Source organism: Pinus tabuliformis, chromosome J (assembly GCF_031772625.1).
Source record: "Pinus tabuliformis cultivar Carrire ecotype Pingquan chromosome J, CPIR1, whole genome shotgun sequence".
In the NCBI taxonomy this organism is placed as follows: domain Eukaryota; kingdom Viridiplantae; phylum Streptophyta; class Pinopsida; order Pinales; family Pinaceae; genus Pinus; species Pinus tabuliformis.
In genome coordinates this window covers 1,112,137,765-1,112,154,358 of record NC_142295.1, presented here as the reverse complement: position 1 = coordinate 1,112,154,358, position 16,594 = coordinate 1,112,137,765, and the positions used below count along the sequence as shown (strand labels likewise).

General features: G+C 36.4%; 1 pseudogene; it reads right to left on the bottom strand.

Annotated features, from left to right (window-relative positions):
- LOC149230958 (uncharacterized) overlaps positions 1-16,330 on the bottom strand; it is an 81,996-nt pseudogene extending 65,666 nt beyond the window's left edge.
- Positions 16,331-16,594: the final 264 nt, after the last annotated feature.

Below are 16,594 nucleotides of genomic sequence, written 5' to 3'. Positions count from 1 at the left end.
TAAAAATAATATTTTGCACAACCTAACAATACCTGTTATTGGTGGCTAGATTTGCATACTTTTACTCACCCTTTTTACCCTGTTCTTTTTACCCATTTCATGCCAATAATTGTTAATCGATATCTTAAAATTCACAAGTATACCTCTTGTCATGTCTTTATGGATTATTGTTTAGTGAAGCATAGTCGTAGGGGATTATTACCTAAGTGGCTTGCTCATTCAATTATTTCTGCAGATTTGAAGGAAGAATGACTAGGATTGTGATTCACTGAATGATACCATCAAAGCTGGCAGCGTTATCCTTGAAAATTGGCTGCAATAGTGAATCAATGTCTCGATTGACATGCTGCTATCTTTTACATTCTGTTCCGTTCTGAAAAACACCATGTAATTAAAGGCAGATAATTTCGTAATTCTAGGAACTGTATTATTGACAAAATGTATAAAGTAGAGTTGCAGGCTGTGAAATCTATCATTGTTAAGAGTCTTTAAGGTTACAGGAGAAATATTCTAACTCTGAGTCTGTAATGGCATACTTGTAATATTTCTTTAATTTATGACCGTTTGATCTTCTAAGCATATTGTGATTCATTGATCTCGCCATAGCCCTGATCACGAAGTTGGGTCCACTCTCCTGACCAGGTGCTGTTGGATTAGATGTGTGTTTCAATTTATTTCAGTGGGTTTATTGTTGCTGTGAATTTTTATTAGCCTATGTTGTGAGTCCTAAGTGTTGTTACTCTTATTGTTGTTACAGTTATTAGTTGTTGTTACTCTTATTTGTTGTTACAGTTATTTCTTGTTGTTACACATTGATGAATTTATAATTAATGTTCAATACTGGGTAGGAAAAACTGTGGTTTACACATACAATGCACGATAGCCTTAAAATAACTGGTATAACCCCGGGTTGACAATTAAATGTGGATTGGGTGAATTGCATGATTCATACTTGAACACCAACATTTTCACGTTGGTGCTGGGGAGGCTATCAAAGGCGCAAAAGTACAACTAGTGTTGACTATAGGACTGATCTCTCATCCTGGGGAAGGAAGCTTACACCTTGCACCAGGTCTTGAGTATTAGATCGTTTGGTTGTTTGGTCTCTTGTTTTTTTTTTTTTTTTAGGATTATTCTCTTGTCCCGAGGAATGAAGTTTTAATCACCTTGCTCGAGGTTTGGAGCTTTAGATTGTTTTTTTCTGCTTTCATAAGTATTTCTCTCTTGTCTTGGGAAGGGAAGTTTTATTTTTCACCCTGTTTCAGGTCTTGAGCTTGATTTTTGTGATTTGTTTATTTTCTTTCTCTTGTTTTCTTTAGGGGCCACTCTCTCATCCTAGGGAGGGAAGTTCTTATCCTGCTCTAGGTCTTGAGCTTTTAATTTTTTTGAATGTTTCCCTTTTATTTCTTAATTGTATGAATAGAGACACCAATAAAAGGGGTAGAGTGAGACCCCCGAAAAGAAAAGGGCTTGATCTAAGTAGAAAAAATTACATCCAAGAGATCATTTCAAAGGGTCGAGTCTGGAGCATCATCACAAGCTATTGTTAGTGTAAGATCTCATACAAGATCTAGAGGACAATCCATTTCACAACTAGAACCTCCCCCAATAGCAAAAGTGAAATTCAGGGAAGAAGAAGTAGCAAGTAGAGGATCTGAGGAACTGCATATTGCAAGTTCAGAGGAAGAATATTTGAGGGAATTATTTGCACCATTTGATCAAGGGAGTGTTGTTAAACAACTTCAATCATATGTTATAGAACATCCAAAGCCAGAACCTATTGAGATTCCAAGTGGGTATTGGTAGATATTCATGGCTCCTACAACTTCTTTGATCGAATTTCTAATTGGAGATATCAAAGGTGATGTGCCTATGAAGCCTATTCCTTTGACAACATTGCCTAATTTTGATGGTCTTTCTTCCAAGGATCTGGACACATTCCTTTTTGAATTCGACGTTGTTTTTCGGGGGTATGATTATATTTCTGATGCTTAGAAATTGAAGATATTCCCTGCTACTTTGAAGGGCACAACTTTGAGATGGTTTATGGGTTTAGGGGGAAATATACTACTACACGGGATGATATGAACATGATTTTCTTCGAGAAATATTAGGACTATTGCACATCCCGAAATGTGAAGGAAGAAATCTTTACGATTATGCAGAAAGAGGATGAGAATATGGAAGATTTGGTGGAATTTTTTCAATATAGTTTGTAGAGATCAGGCCGCAGTGACCTGGATAAGAATATATTGAAGATTGTCTTCCTCAAAGCATTGAGGGAGGAATGTCTGGAGCTATTGAACCTAGTAGGGAAAGGAGATATATCAAAGGAAGAATTTGATACCATCTACAAATTATGCATCAAGTGTTCACGAGGGGCTGCGAGATAGAGGCAGGGAATCCAAACTCTCAAAACATCCAATGGTGGAGTTACAAACGCTGAAATGGGGAACTGCTGGACAACCTGAGAATCGATATCCTAAGCACATTATCATCATAGCTAGATGTGCTACACGAAAAACAAAAGCAGATGGAAGTAGAGAAGGTTATGTCTATTTTATGCCCTCAATGAAGGAAGAAGCAATCGTTGAAAGAATTTCCATTAAATTTCATGGAGACTTGTGCGATATGTGAACAAAGTCATTCCACTAGCACTTGTCTATCTCTTCCTCAATTGAAGGTAGCCTTTCAGGGAACAAATGAAGAAGTATATCAACTTTATTTTATGGGATCAATGAAACCATGGCAACCACAAGCGCCGAACATGAATCAAGGTATGCCTCAAGATTCATCTCATTATTTTAATAATATGAATTTTGGTCAGAATTTTGTACCTTTTTCACCTTCTTGACCGTAGTCTTACCAATATCCAATCTAGCAACCATGGCACCCTCAATCTAGTCCAAATTCTTCATGGTCCCATAATTGGCATGGACCTCATCCTCCTCCTTCAGGACAATTCTCCCAACCTATGCCACAGCAGAAGCTACAGCTCCCTGCTAATGTGCCCACTAGTAATCCTCCTCTTCGTACTCAACTGCATTTCTTTTGGGCCTAAGAATTATCCTTAAAATACATCCACTTTCACTTAGATTCATTTCAATATGACTGCCTCGTAGATTTTAGCTTCGAATGAGAAGGTTCCCAAGAAAATCTATCCTACAGGCAAACTAAACGGAACAACTTTCTTAGATATTGGCCTCAAAGGGTGTTCCGCAGCAAAATCCGTGCCTAATAGAGTGGATTTCGAATCCAAGAAGTCACTCGATGCACTCTCTCCATTATGCCATCCCAGCTTTCCATCCGAACCATTGTACGCATGATTCCATTTTTCAATCTCACGATGAGCAACCTTCACATCTTGCTCACCAATCACTCTTACACTTATAACGTCTAAAATAGTGGCATGAATCCATCTAACCTACAACCATAATTTGAGTGATTTGAGCGATTTGAGCATGCAGATTTTGTGAAAGGATTTGAGCGATTTGATGATTACATGCAGATTTTGTGAAGCTATTAATTACTTTGTGATTGCATGCAGATTTTTGGCACCAAGATTCGATTTGCAATTATTTGTAGTCAATATCTTGATCTTAAGAAAAAGGAAGGGAGCCACCATCTAAGCGTTTCCTACATAATCGGTCAATCTAATATTGAAAGGAGTGTTTTATCAAATCAACATGACTTTAATGTACATTTGTTGATGCGTTTGCTCTTGGGATTTTGTTCTTTGACAGGTTTACTCAACAGAGATTTGTTGTTGCCCTTCCCATGCTCTAGTTAAGTGATGGGCCTCTGCGGAGACTACTAAAAAAAAACAAGCATAACTCCACCGGTTTTCTTTGAATCTAGTACCATTCTAGAAATGTCCTCCACCTACTCAGCCTTATTCGTAATCACTTCAGCCCACAAGACAATCACAAAAAGAACAAACCAATCCTCCTTTCCTTCACTTGACCTGCTTCATGTCTGCGTCCAGGTTCAAATGTCTTATCTATGAATTGATGCACCTTGGATAATTCCATTTAAGCCTTAACAATTACCTTTATTTATATGCTTCTCCTTGGGCTTCAACGAACTGTCCTTTAGAGCACACTCTAAGCTTAGCCGACTTGTTCTTTGTGCCACAAGCCCACTTGAAACACATAAAAATTAATATCTTACTAGAAATACAATGGAGTGTTTGCAGAATGGCATTTCTGGAGAAAACTAAATGGCCGCAACTGTCTATCTGCATTAATTAAAAACTGTTTTTTTTCACATGTAGTTTGCCAAATAAGGCTCTAGAGAACCCTACATATCTCCCAATCAGTTACGAATTGGAGCAAATAATTTTTGGGTTTTATAACTGACCCTGTTTTGAGAAAAACCCACATTTTATTTTTTAGAAATTCGTTTTTATTTGGCCAGAAATCGAGTTTTAAAATGATGTGTCAAAATTGCTACGCGTTTCTGGAAAACTGCTATGATGAAAAACGTTTTCCATCTTGAACTAGCAGCCAAATAATCTTTTCCAATCACCCGAGGTGAGTGGGCTCGATGCGTCCTTTTCTCAACTGCAACATACCTGCAATCAAACAAATTCAAATGTACCCATGCTGAATAAAATTTGCACACAGAAAAATGAGCTTATGTGGCCATCGTTATGGAGCAGCATTTTCTGCAGCTAAAAAAATCAGCAAAATCGTAATTCTTTGATCATGCGTGATTTCTTTCTATGGCTAAGGGCTGTTAAGACTTCCTTCCTTCCTTTTAGCCTTCCTCCACTCCGGGTCTTAAGAGTCCTCTATGGGGGTATTGACCCACCATACATTTGCTAATCGAGATATGCAATTACAAAGAGCAGGCATCCATTAAAATGAATTCAGGTTGATTTTATTTCCAAGATTGAAAAATAAAGTTATGCATTGGCCTTTGTAAGATTTTATTAATTAAAAAATGCACCAGGCACCTTTTAAAAATTATAGTACACTTGAAAGCAAATTAGGAGGATTCATTTATCAAACATTTGGTGGATTATCTTATTTTGGAAATAAAATTAAAACTTCTTCATGTTGCATGCTTTTATGTAACGTACACAACAAATCTATAATGCCAAGCTTTTACATGCACATTCCATGAGTCATCAGACACAAACAAGGAGTTGATTTACTTTCCATGGTTATTTTTATTAAAAATAGATTGTTATTAACATCATGAACTAGACTAAAATTATGTTTTTGATATTCCTTAATCTGTTTCATTTTGGCATACAATTTTTGTGTAAGAATCAGGAAGGGAATGGCCATCTCTTCTTGAACAAACTTATGTTCTTTATGCCAAGTTTTTTTAGTAGGTTTCGGATGATCAACTGATCATTAAGGAGATTAAATTATGACAACAATTGGTCTTCAAAAGACTATTTCCATGAAAAATTATAAAGAACAAGACCATGCTCATAAGAACAACATTTCCAGAAAATTAAAAGTTCTTCTAACTTCCTATAAGGGTTTAATGGTTTGATATGTTGCACGACATATTAGCAAATTCAAAGACTTTGGGATTGTTCCTAAATGTATTAAGGATGGTGAAATACCTATCCACACTTGAGTTCGACGTCTACAGGTGGCTAGTCAACGATAGTCAAACTCAACTATTTTAGTAGAAAGTCCAGAATTAAGGAGCAGATTTGCTATTTTTGAGATTTTGCATGCCATAATTCACTTTTTCCCAACAAGAGTCATTATCCATTTCTCATTATCCACATAGACTTCATTACATTTTCTTCAATCCTAACCCACCAATAAAAGCAACGAATCTCATTTACAAGATTTGTGTTCCACTTTAAATATTCATTGTCAGTTTCCCTTTTCCTACCCTTACAAATAAAACCTTGCTTCCATACACCATTGAGTCCATAATCCTTGAGTCTAGATATTTTTCTAGAAACACATTGAAGCTTGCATGCCTTAAGGGCAAGCTATCATGTGGATAAACAAAGGGAATACATCAATGTCCCTTGTTCATCAGATCTTCTAAGTATTCGGCAAAAAAAAATCATTCATACTTAGAATGATGTGTTAGGGGCATCTTGACTCTCATCCACACCAAAGATGGGAGCTCTCATATTGACTAGTGGCATCTATTAATGGCCACTAAGTTAACAATTTCATGTTATGTTCGACACCGAAACATTTATTAACATGACAATAATTGTGCCAAAGAGGGTTAAAGACTTGAAGATCCATCATTTTGTAATAGAGGAAGCAGATTTACTTTCATTACTTTCCAATTTTTGATGTAAATGGCTTGAGGACAAGTCAATAAATAAGGCTGGGGGGGAAGTGTAAATTCTAAATTTTGTATACCTTCCAAGCCTTATACATTTTCAGCCACATTCAGTGGCAGATTCCGAACATTCAATAGAGGATCCAACAGTAGATGCAACAACAATAAAAGATTCACTTTTTCAACTTCATCCACCATTTTCACAGCCAAGTGAAGAAGACTATGATCAGAATTTTGCAACCACACAGCACAACTCTCATCCATTTTTGAAAGAGTAAGTTGAGGTATGATATTTTCTAACTTTTAACCATTTAATTCCTTGAAAGCTAGCATGATAATTTTTGGAAAAGCTTCCTTTCCTAATTTCATAAAATTGCCAAAACCATCAGTTGGTGGGGGGGATACATTTACATTCATACTTTGTCACATTCCTATTTTTCCATATTCATATATCACATTATAAAACCCACATACCTTCAAAATATATTCACTATTACATGAGCATAGAAATGGCTTTGTAAAACTTAATTAAAAGCTAATTGGATGCAACACAATCATGGTTGTTACATAAGAATCAACCATGATGCATTCGAATAAAAATACTTTGTAATAAAAGTCAAATTATCATTATGCAATGTTCATACATTAAAATTGAAGGCAACAAACAAAATATGGTTGAAACACAAGAACCAACCAAGTTGCAATTCATCAAAAGCACTTTGAAAAAGTTAAGTAGATGATATCATGCAAAGTTTAAGCCAAAGCTCAAGTATCAAAAAGTAATGTAATATATTGCATCAGGACATGCAATACCTTCTGTTCGGGGGTATGTTGGGCCTAATAATTATCCTTAAAATACATCCACTTTCACTCCATTCACACATTTCTCACCTCTATTCCACTACCATGTCACCACATCAGCTTCACTTTCATCATTAAATGGGTTACCATTGTGTTTTTCAAAACATTATTAATTTTTAGTATTTTTAAGTGATTTGTGGTTAAACTTTAGAAAATAATATCCATATACTTATACCTAACAATTAGAATGAGTTTGTTGACATGTGTAGGTACAAAGGAAGCTTCCAAGGAATATTTCTATGGCACTCTATGTTCAAATTCGAATTTGAGGAGATCATGGACCTCATGGAGGAGATCATGGAGGACAGGGTTATGTGTCACCATTGGTTGAGAAATATGTGGATCAAAGGAGGAAATAGTGGATCTACATTTATGAGTTTGTTATCATAGCTTTTGTATAAATAGGAGTGTTATCCCCTTCATTTGTAATCTCAATCTTAATCTTCATTTGTAATCTTAATATTTTTAGAATCTTAGAACCTAGTCCTCCATTGTAACCTAGTAATCTTAATCTAGATAGAATTTAGAATAGTTTTGGTTGGGATCATATGAGCTTTTAGCCATTGTACTTTGAAGATTATGATGAATAAAATGGAGCCTCTTTGATCCTCTACATTTGACTTCTCTTTTGGTGTGCTTGTGAATTCTTGGAAGCATCCCATTGCCTAGTAGGTACACTTTTGTTTTGGTAAGCTTTTATTTTATGTTTGTGAATTTCATTAGATTAAATTATCATGTTCATATGATTGAAATATTAATGAATGACCTTTCGTAAGAAAGTATTAATGTTTCCTTCAATGAATTTGATTTATTATTTAATGTTTGATTTCATTAGTTTAAGTTTCTGATTTATATGCTTGAGATATAAATGAATAGTCTCTTCTAAGAAAGCTTTAATATTTCATGCAATCAATTAGAATTATGTTTAAGAGCTTTAATTTCATTAGTTTAAATAATTGATTAGAAATATTAACGAACAATCTCCTGTAAGGGAGCTTTAATATTTCTTCACCTAGCTTAGTTTAATTTGTCTCTAAGTCCATATATATTGGATGATCCTCGGAGTTTTACTTACTCGGGTTGACATTAAATGAAACTCTAATTTGCATTCACATTTTAGACACAAAAATGTCCAATCCAATCCAAATCCAAATAATAGAGGGGCTCAACAAGTTGAGACACTTAACCTCCCTGCATATAGTATTGCCACTATGGAATGTAACAAATTAAATCTTCGATCTGGTCAGGTGGTCAATAATCAGAATTCACCAATAATTGTTGAACATACTGATGATGAAGTCTCAAAACCAGAACATAGAACAATAGGGGATGAGACTGCACATATTCCTATAAAGCAACAAATGCCTTCACAAACTATTGTTACTAGAGGATGTCAGACTATTCAACCTGTTGCACAAAAATTGTCACCTTGACATTCTGCAATTTGTGTGAGTCTATCACCACTCATGCTTTCCTCCTTTGCAAGTCTTAAGCCTCATTTCTTCATATCAAGCCTTAAAAATAAGAGAAAACCCTTAAAAGTCTCTAAAACTCTGGTTCCACACTTTCTCTTAGCATTACTTGTAGTCCCGAACCTAATGGTCATGTCCCCTGTGCACCTGACTACTCTATCTCTGTGTTATGGGTGCAGACCCCTATAAAAGTTAAAAAGGTGCAAGTATATTTTTAAAAAAATCACTTTGAGTCATTTCTGGAAGCTTCTGCAAGGAATCTTGAGGTGGCAAGTTCGCTCCTTTAAGGTTCATGCATCCCATACCTTAAGGATCTAACCCCTTGATGTAAGGAGCTTATCCCTTTGAAGGAGGACTCTATCCCTTCATAGATGGACCTGTAACCTCCTTCCTTTGCACTATAAAATGAAGCATTGGGCTGGTTACTGGGGAGGTTAAAAGCTGAATATTTTTGAGGTGAAATGTTGTTGGAACTTAGTCTTCCTAATTGAGATTTTGTGAGGAGAGATTACATACCTCTTTGATCTCATTTGGAAGAGTGTGAGGCTTGTCAAAGTAGAGGAGATTCTTGTTATGGACCCTGGGTAGAGCTTGTACAACATCAAGGCACCAAAGGTTGTAAAGTTCTTCTATTTCAAAGTTAATACAATCAAGTTTATTTTTCTCAATAAGCTTTGTTTTATGGTTTATTTTATGGATTCCTTGATCACCATAATAAACATGATTTATTATATTAGCTATCCAGGTGTTATTTGATGTGTGCTTGTTTATGATTGCAGGTTCTCAAAAGGAAACTCTTTCGGACGATTGAAGGATGGCTGCTACAAATTAGCGTTGGACTTAAGGTAGGGTCTAAACACCTCTATAGTTTTTATTAATGAATCGCAATGTGTTTAGAGAAAGGTAGATTTTCTTGTCCTACCTATTTCTAGATATATTTTGATACTAGGGAGATTGGCCTTGTCCACAAGATCAATTTATCCGGCCAACACCACCTTACCTGGAAAGATTATCTTTGAGCAAACAAAGTCCTCATCCTGAATTTAACTTTTTAGGGGAATTTGTAGAATTTATTTGTTAAAATAATGTTACTTTAGGCTATGAAGGATGTATCGATTTATGCTAAGACAATTAAAGAATATTTTTCTAAGAAACCTGGCAAAAAACCAAATCACCCACTGTTATAGAACCAGCTCAAGAAAAGATAGAAAAGATAGATCAATGCCTTAGAATTCAGCCTCTTAGAGGGGGCAACCTCATTTACATTACATAAATGAACAATTCTTGGATGATTCAAATGACAAAACCTCCTTTCTATATATAGGAGTCTAAGGAGTAACAATATAATCCAGCCGACCTAACAATAATAACATAAATCCACAAAAATAACAGTAGAGGTATTCTATGGGGCACATAAATAACAATATGGGGGTAATAGGGGCACAACAATATAAATAAGGGGTATAACTACAATAGTAATGGGGTAATCACTAGTATTATAGGGACCCAACATGCCCCTCTCCTTCAAAAAAGTGTTGTCCTCAACGCTTGAGTAGTTCTAGATACTTCTGCATAAAATTCTCATCCTCCCATGTGGAATCTTCAGCAGATAAGTTCTTCCACTTGATAAGATACTCTGAAATTGATTGATTTCGTAGCTATCGAGTTCTTGTTTCTGTGACTGCTTCTGGTTCCAATATAATTTTTCCTTCCTCATCAAGTTTTGGCAATATTGTTTGAATTGGGAGCTTGTCGCCTATAAACTTCTTTAAACATGAAACATGGAAAACTGGGTGCAATAGAGAAGCTGCAGGAAGCTCCAATTTGTATGCCACAGTACCAATATTTTGCAACACCTTGTACGGACCATAATACTCTGGTGATAATTTATTATCCTTCTTAGCTTGCTTTAGGGACATTTGCTTATATGGTTGTAGCCGTAGGAATACCCAATCACCTACATCAAAACTTCTTTCACTGCGATGTTGATATGCCTGTTGTTTCATTCTATTTTGTGCCAACATGAGGTTATCCTTTAAGAGTTGGAGGACTTGTTGTTGATGTTCGATGTGATGTTCCACTACCTGAACCTTAGAATTTTCTCTTAAATATGATGTGATGGATGGTGGTTGATACCCATAAAGTGCCATAAATGGGGTCATTTTTGTTGTTGTATGGAAGGAAGTGTTATACCACCATTCAGCCAGAGGCAACCATTTGACCCATTGTGTCCATTTATCAGATACAAAGCAACAAAGATATCCTTCCAAACATTTGTTTACTATCTCAGTTTTCCCATCAGATTGAGGATGATAAGATGAGTTATGAGCTAACTGAGTACCAAGACAAGCAAATAATTCTGTCCAAAAATTTCCAGTGAAAATGGGATCTCTATCACTTACAATAATCTTTGGGTTTCCATGTATTTTTTGAACTGTTTCCATAAATGCAATAGAAACTGTAATGGCTTTAAATGGATGTGATAATGCACAAAAGTGTGCATACTTGGTAAGTCTGTCAACTACCACCATGATGACACTCTTTCCCCCAGACTTGGGTAAACCTGTGATAAAATCCATTGAAACCTCCTCCCAGCGTTGGCTTGGAATGGATAAAGGTTGTAATAGACCCAGTGTCTTAATTGTTTCAACTTTATTTTGTTGGCAAACCAAACATTCCGCCACAAAATTTTGAATATCTGATTTAAGGCCATCCCAAAAAAATTCCTTCTTAACCCTGTGGTAAGTTTTTAAAAATCCTGAGTGCCCTCCTAAGGGAGAAGTGTGCAATTCCATAAGAATCTTTTGTTTTAGCTGGGAATTGTTACAGAGGTATAAGTGATCTTTGTACCATAACGAATCATTTTGCCAGCTAAATGTATCAGAAGTACTGGAATCTTGTTGTAGCTTTTGAATAAGTGCCCACACTTCTTCGTCATTCTTCCATTCCTCCCTTGCTTCGTTTATCCAATCTGGTTGGATAATAGAAATGGCACACAACAAAGCTTCCACATCCTCATCCTTTCTTGAGAGTGCATCTGCCACCACATTTTGCTTCCCTTTTTTGTAGATGATTTCAAGTCATAACCCAACATCTTTGTGACCCACTTTTGTTGCTCTTCAGAGGATAATCTTTGTTCTAAAAAGTATTTAAGGCTATCATGATCCGTTTTTACCTTGAAGTGCCTTCCCATTAGGTAGGGTCGCCATTTCTTAAGTGCATGGAGTATTGCCAACATTTCCTTCTCATAAATAGCTTTGCTTAAAAACTTTCCCTTGATTGGACGACTTTCAAAAGCAATGGGTCTTTCATCTTGCATTAGAACAGCACCAATTCCATTTCCTGAAGCATCACATTCCACAATAAAGGTTTTTGTGAAGTTCGGTGTAGCTAAGACCGGTGCTTGGCACATTGCCTCTTTAAGATGTTCAAAGGCCTTTGTTGCTTCCGGAGTCCATGAAAATGAATCTTTCTTCAATAATGTTGTTAGAGGTGCTGTTATTCTCCCATAATTCTTAACAAACTTGCGATAATACCCTGTCAACCTAAGAAATCCTCGCAGATGCTTTATGGATGTGGGGATTTTCCATTCCTTAATGGCTTTAATTTTGCTAGGGTCTACCTTAACTCCTTCATGAGATACAATATGACCCAAATATTCCACCTCCTGGACTCCAAAGAAACATTTGGATATTTTTGCATATAATTGTTTCTCCTCCAATATTTGTAGCACCCTGTCAACATGTTCAACATGATCCTTCCAAGACTTTTTGTAGATTAGTATATCATCAAAAAATACTAACACAAATTTTCTAAGGAATGGTTTGAAAATTGAATTCATCAAACCTTGAAATGTTGAAGGTGCATTGGTAAGGCCAAAAGGCATGACCAAAAATTCATAATGACCCTCATGAGTTCTAAATGACATTTTCGGAATGTCTTCAATCTTCATTCTGATTTGATGATATCCCGAACGAAGATCCAACTTGGTGAAGTAAATTGATCCATGCAATTCATCCAGTAATTCATCAATGACAAGAATGGGGAACTTATCTTTAATAGTGAGCTTGTTGAGCTCCCTATAATCCGAACACATGCGCCATGATCCATCCTTCTTATGCACCAATACTATTGGAGCTGAGAAAGAACTTTGACTCGGTTGAATTATACCAGCCTCTAGCATTTCTGCAACCATACGTTCAATTTCACTTTTTTGGACATAGGGATATCTGTACGGCCTGATGTTTGGAGGAACACTTCCTGGAATCAGATGAATAGCATGATCATGATCACGCATAGGTGGGAGACCTTTGGGAGTATCAAATACCTTGGAATGATTGTCCAAAAATTTTTGGAGATCTGGAGAAATAGATGATTCCAATGTGGAAACATCTAGCAAACATAATTGTGCAATTACACCTCTTTTCTCCTTTTTTAGAAGCTTAGTCATGCCATTAGAGCTGATTATCTTTCCTGGTTTCCCTACAATACCCCTTAATTCAACTTCCTTTCCTTCCGTAGAAAATTTGATGAAAAGTTCTTGAAAATTAAAAGCTATTGTACCGAAGGATTGTAGCCATTGGACTCCTAGTACAACATCAACACCTCCCATTGGAATGGAATGCGTTGGGCTAGTCAATACATATTCTCCCATGGATAGCTTGATATTATGGCACTTTCCAGAGCAATTTATTGTTCCTCCATTTGCAATCATCACTTGACACTCTAGTGCTGGATATAGGAAGCAATTCAGTTCTTTTGCTACCCTACAATGAATAATATTGTGGGTGCTTCCTGAATCAATCAACACTATTACCTTTTTCTTCTTGATTTGTCCTTCTATCTTGATGGTTTGAGGGGTGATAATTCCCGCCAATGCATTACAAGATATGATCGGATTTATTTGTTCTTCATCTAGGCTTTTTTCCTGGAGTATATCCTCTTCTTTTGACCTTTCTTGCTCCTTTTCTTCTTCCTCTTCACAATCTATGTAGAATAATTTCTTCTCAGCACACTTATGACCTTTTGTGTATTTGCTATCACAACTGTAACAAAGCCCTTTTGCTATTTTTTCTTCCAATTGTTGTGGTGTCAACCTTGTAGGTTGTGGAAGACTAGGGGCAACAACACTTCCGTCTTTATAGTTGTGAGTGGTATGCTTCCTAGTTGCCATAATTTTGCTTTCCATTTTTCTTGCTAACCTAAATGCCTTCTCTAATGAATCAGGTTCCCAAAGGCGAACATCATGTTGGATATTATCCTTTAAAGACCCTATGGACACATCAATCCTATGCTCCTCTGGAATATCTTTTACCCTTATGTTCAATTTTTGGAACTCCTCAATGTGCTCCATTATTGAACCCTTTTGTTTGAGACTTATCAATTGGCTAAAAAAAGTGTTGCTTTTTTTATCCTCATAATGTGCTATCAATTCTTCCGTAAAAATTGCCCAAGTGATAAATTGTTTACGAGAACAAAGCCATTAATACCATACAAACTGATTTGGTTCCAAATATACAGTTGCCATATGTACCTTTTGTGCGTTTTGCACATTATTGAGATCGAAGAATTGCTCCATCTGTAATATCCATGTGGCGGGATCCTTGCCATCAAACTTCCGCATATCGATTTTTGGAACATGGTGAGTCTTTGATCCAACATTAGAGTCTATGGAATCATGATTAACATTTCTTTTGTTCTCATCATGAGTTTCCTTTAGTACCCTTTCACCCTTAGTGACCATTTCTTGTAGCCACTTATTCATATTTATCTTCAATTCTTCCATCTTATCATCCATGCCATCAATTTTAGCGTCCATGCCATTCACCTTAGCTTCCATGCCATCCATATTAGCTTCTACACCTTTCTTTAAACCATCCATCTTAGCTTCTACATCTTTCCTTAAACCATCCATTTTAGATTCTATTGCTTTTTGTGCAAGTGACACTCATTGCACTTGTTCTTGTAATTTTGATATATCATATAGCATTTCTTCTTCTTCTTCATGAGTCATGCTAGAGCTTTCAGGTTCCTTACTAGGTGTTTGCATTTTCTTTCCTCTAGGCATCAGTTACCAATAATAATGCTCTATTATGCCCTTTGAATTCCTTCAAATAAATTTTCAAACAAGCTTAAGCAAAAATTTAAGAAAATCTACACACCTTTTTTCACTTTGTAGGAGCTCGATATTGCCTCTGATGTATCTCTGTACTTTTCAATCATCTAGTTCTGAATTTGTGACCTGCAGTAGCCCTTTGTGTCCTCTTTCCAATGCCACAAGTCTGACCCAAATTGGATTCTCCAAGGAAAAGTTATGCGAAATCTCCCACAGTGACTTGATTATAGACTAGTTCAGTAGAGCGAACTTGTACGACGTGCCACGAGTCACTGTTTCGATCTTTGGATCTGAAAAATGCATACAAGAAACTAAAGTCCGTCCTCTTTCTGTAGCTTCTTACGAAATTTCAATCCGATCCTCAAAGAGAAAGTTATGACGATTTTCCCCAGGTCACCTGTTTTGAATGTAATTCAGGAGTCTGCAAAAAGACCAACTTCCTCAGATCATATCTCCGCAAATATCGTGCAAAAATCTTTGAAATTCGGACCCAAGGTTCAATGCGATTTCTTCTTAAATGGGTTTCTTTTGTGACTTCTGAAACGTCACAGAAAAAAGTTATAGCGAAAATTCCACGATGACCTGTTTGGAGCAGCGAAACCCTAGAATCCAAAGCTCTGATACCAAATGTTATGAAACCAGCTCAAAAAAAGATAGAAAAGATAGATCAACGCCTTATAATTCAGCCTCTTCTAGGGGGAAACCTCCTTTACATTACATAAATGAACAATTCTTGGATGATTCAAATGACAAAACCTCCTTTCTATATATAGGAGTCTAAGGAGTCACAATATAATCCAGCCGACCTAACAATAATAATATAAAGCCACAAAAATAACAATAGAGGGATTCTATGGGGCACAGAAATAACAATATGGGGGTAATAGGGGCACAACAATATAAATAAGGGGTATAAATACAATAGTAATGGGGTAATCACTAGTATTATAGGGACCCAACACCCACTTACTATTCATGTCATGAGTAATTTATGAAATATAATGCTGGGGAAATCTATATCTGTCAAATACGAGGATCCTGGGAATCCGATTTTGACAGTACAGATTAATGGGGAGGATATCCCAAATGTATTGGTACATTTGGGGGCAATAATAAATGTTATAACCTCTACAATTGTGATTACCTTGGGTCTGTGAAACCTTAAACCAACTTCCACCATCCTAGAATTGGAAGATCGGTCTACTATAAGACCGGTAGGGAAGGTAGAAGGTATCACTATTTTGGTAGACTCATGGCAGTACCTCGTTGACCTTTTGGTTTTACATACCCAATCCCTAACTGGTGGACATCCTTTTAATCTAGGAAGACCTTGGCTTGCAACCACAGATTCTTACATTGGGTGTCGGTCTACAAACATGGTAATATCCAATGGGGTAGTTACAAAGAATGTTATCCTTTACCCACCTGCAGAACCAAGTTCATAAAATAAACCTACATTTACCTTGATACAAAAGTCTCTACATACCAAAGTGCCTGAATCTGAGAATGAAGAAGTTAGACCCATCCTTACAATCAGCAAGGCTCTCTGTTTTAAGGATGAAATGAAGGACGATGCCATTAGCAACTTTCTCAGCAATCTTAGCTCCATTTATGATTAAACCCATTAGCTGTTAGAAACTGTCCTGAGTTTCAATGTTCAGGAAGATATTGAACCAGAAACAGGAGTAGAAAACATTCCTGGAATTGTACCTCGTAATAGTGTTCCTATAGAAATTGAACGAGGGTACACATTGAATATTAATCCTGACCTTTCACACTCCCGATCCAAGCAATTGTTGAAAGTCCTTTGGGAGCATAAATACGCCTTTGCTTGGGAGTATACAAATATGAAAGCAATCCCTGCTGATTTATG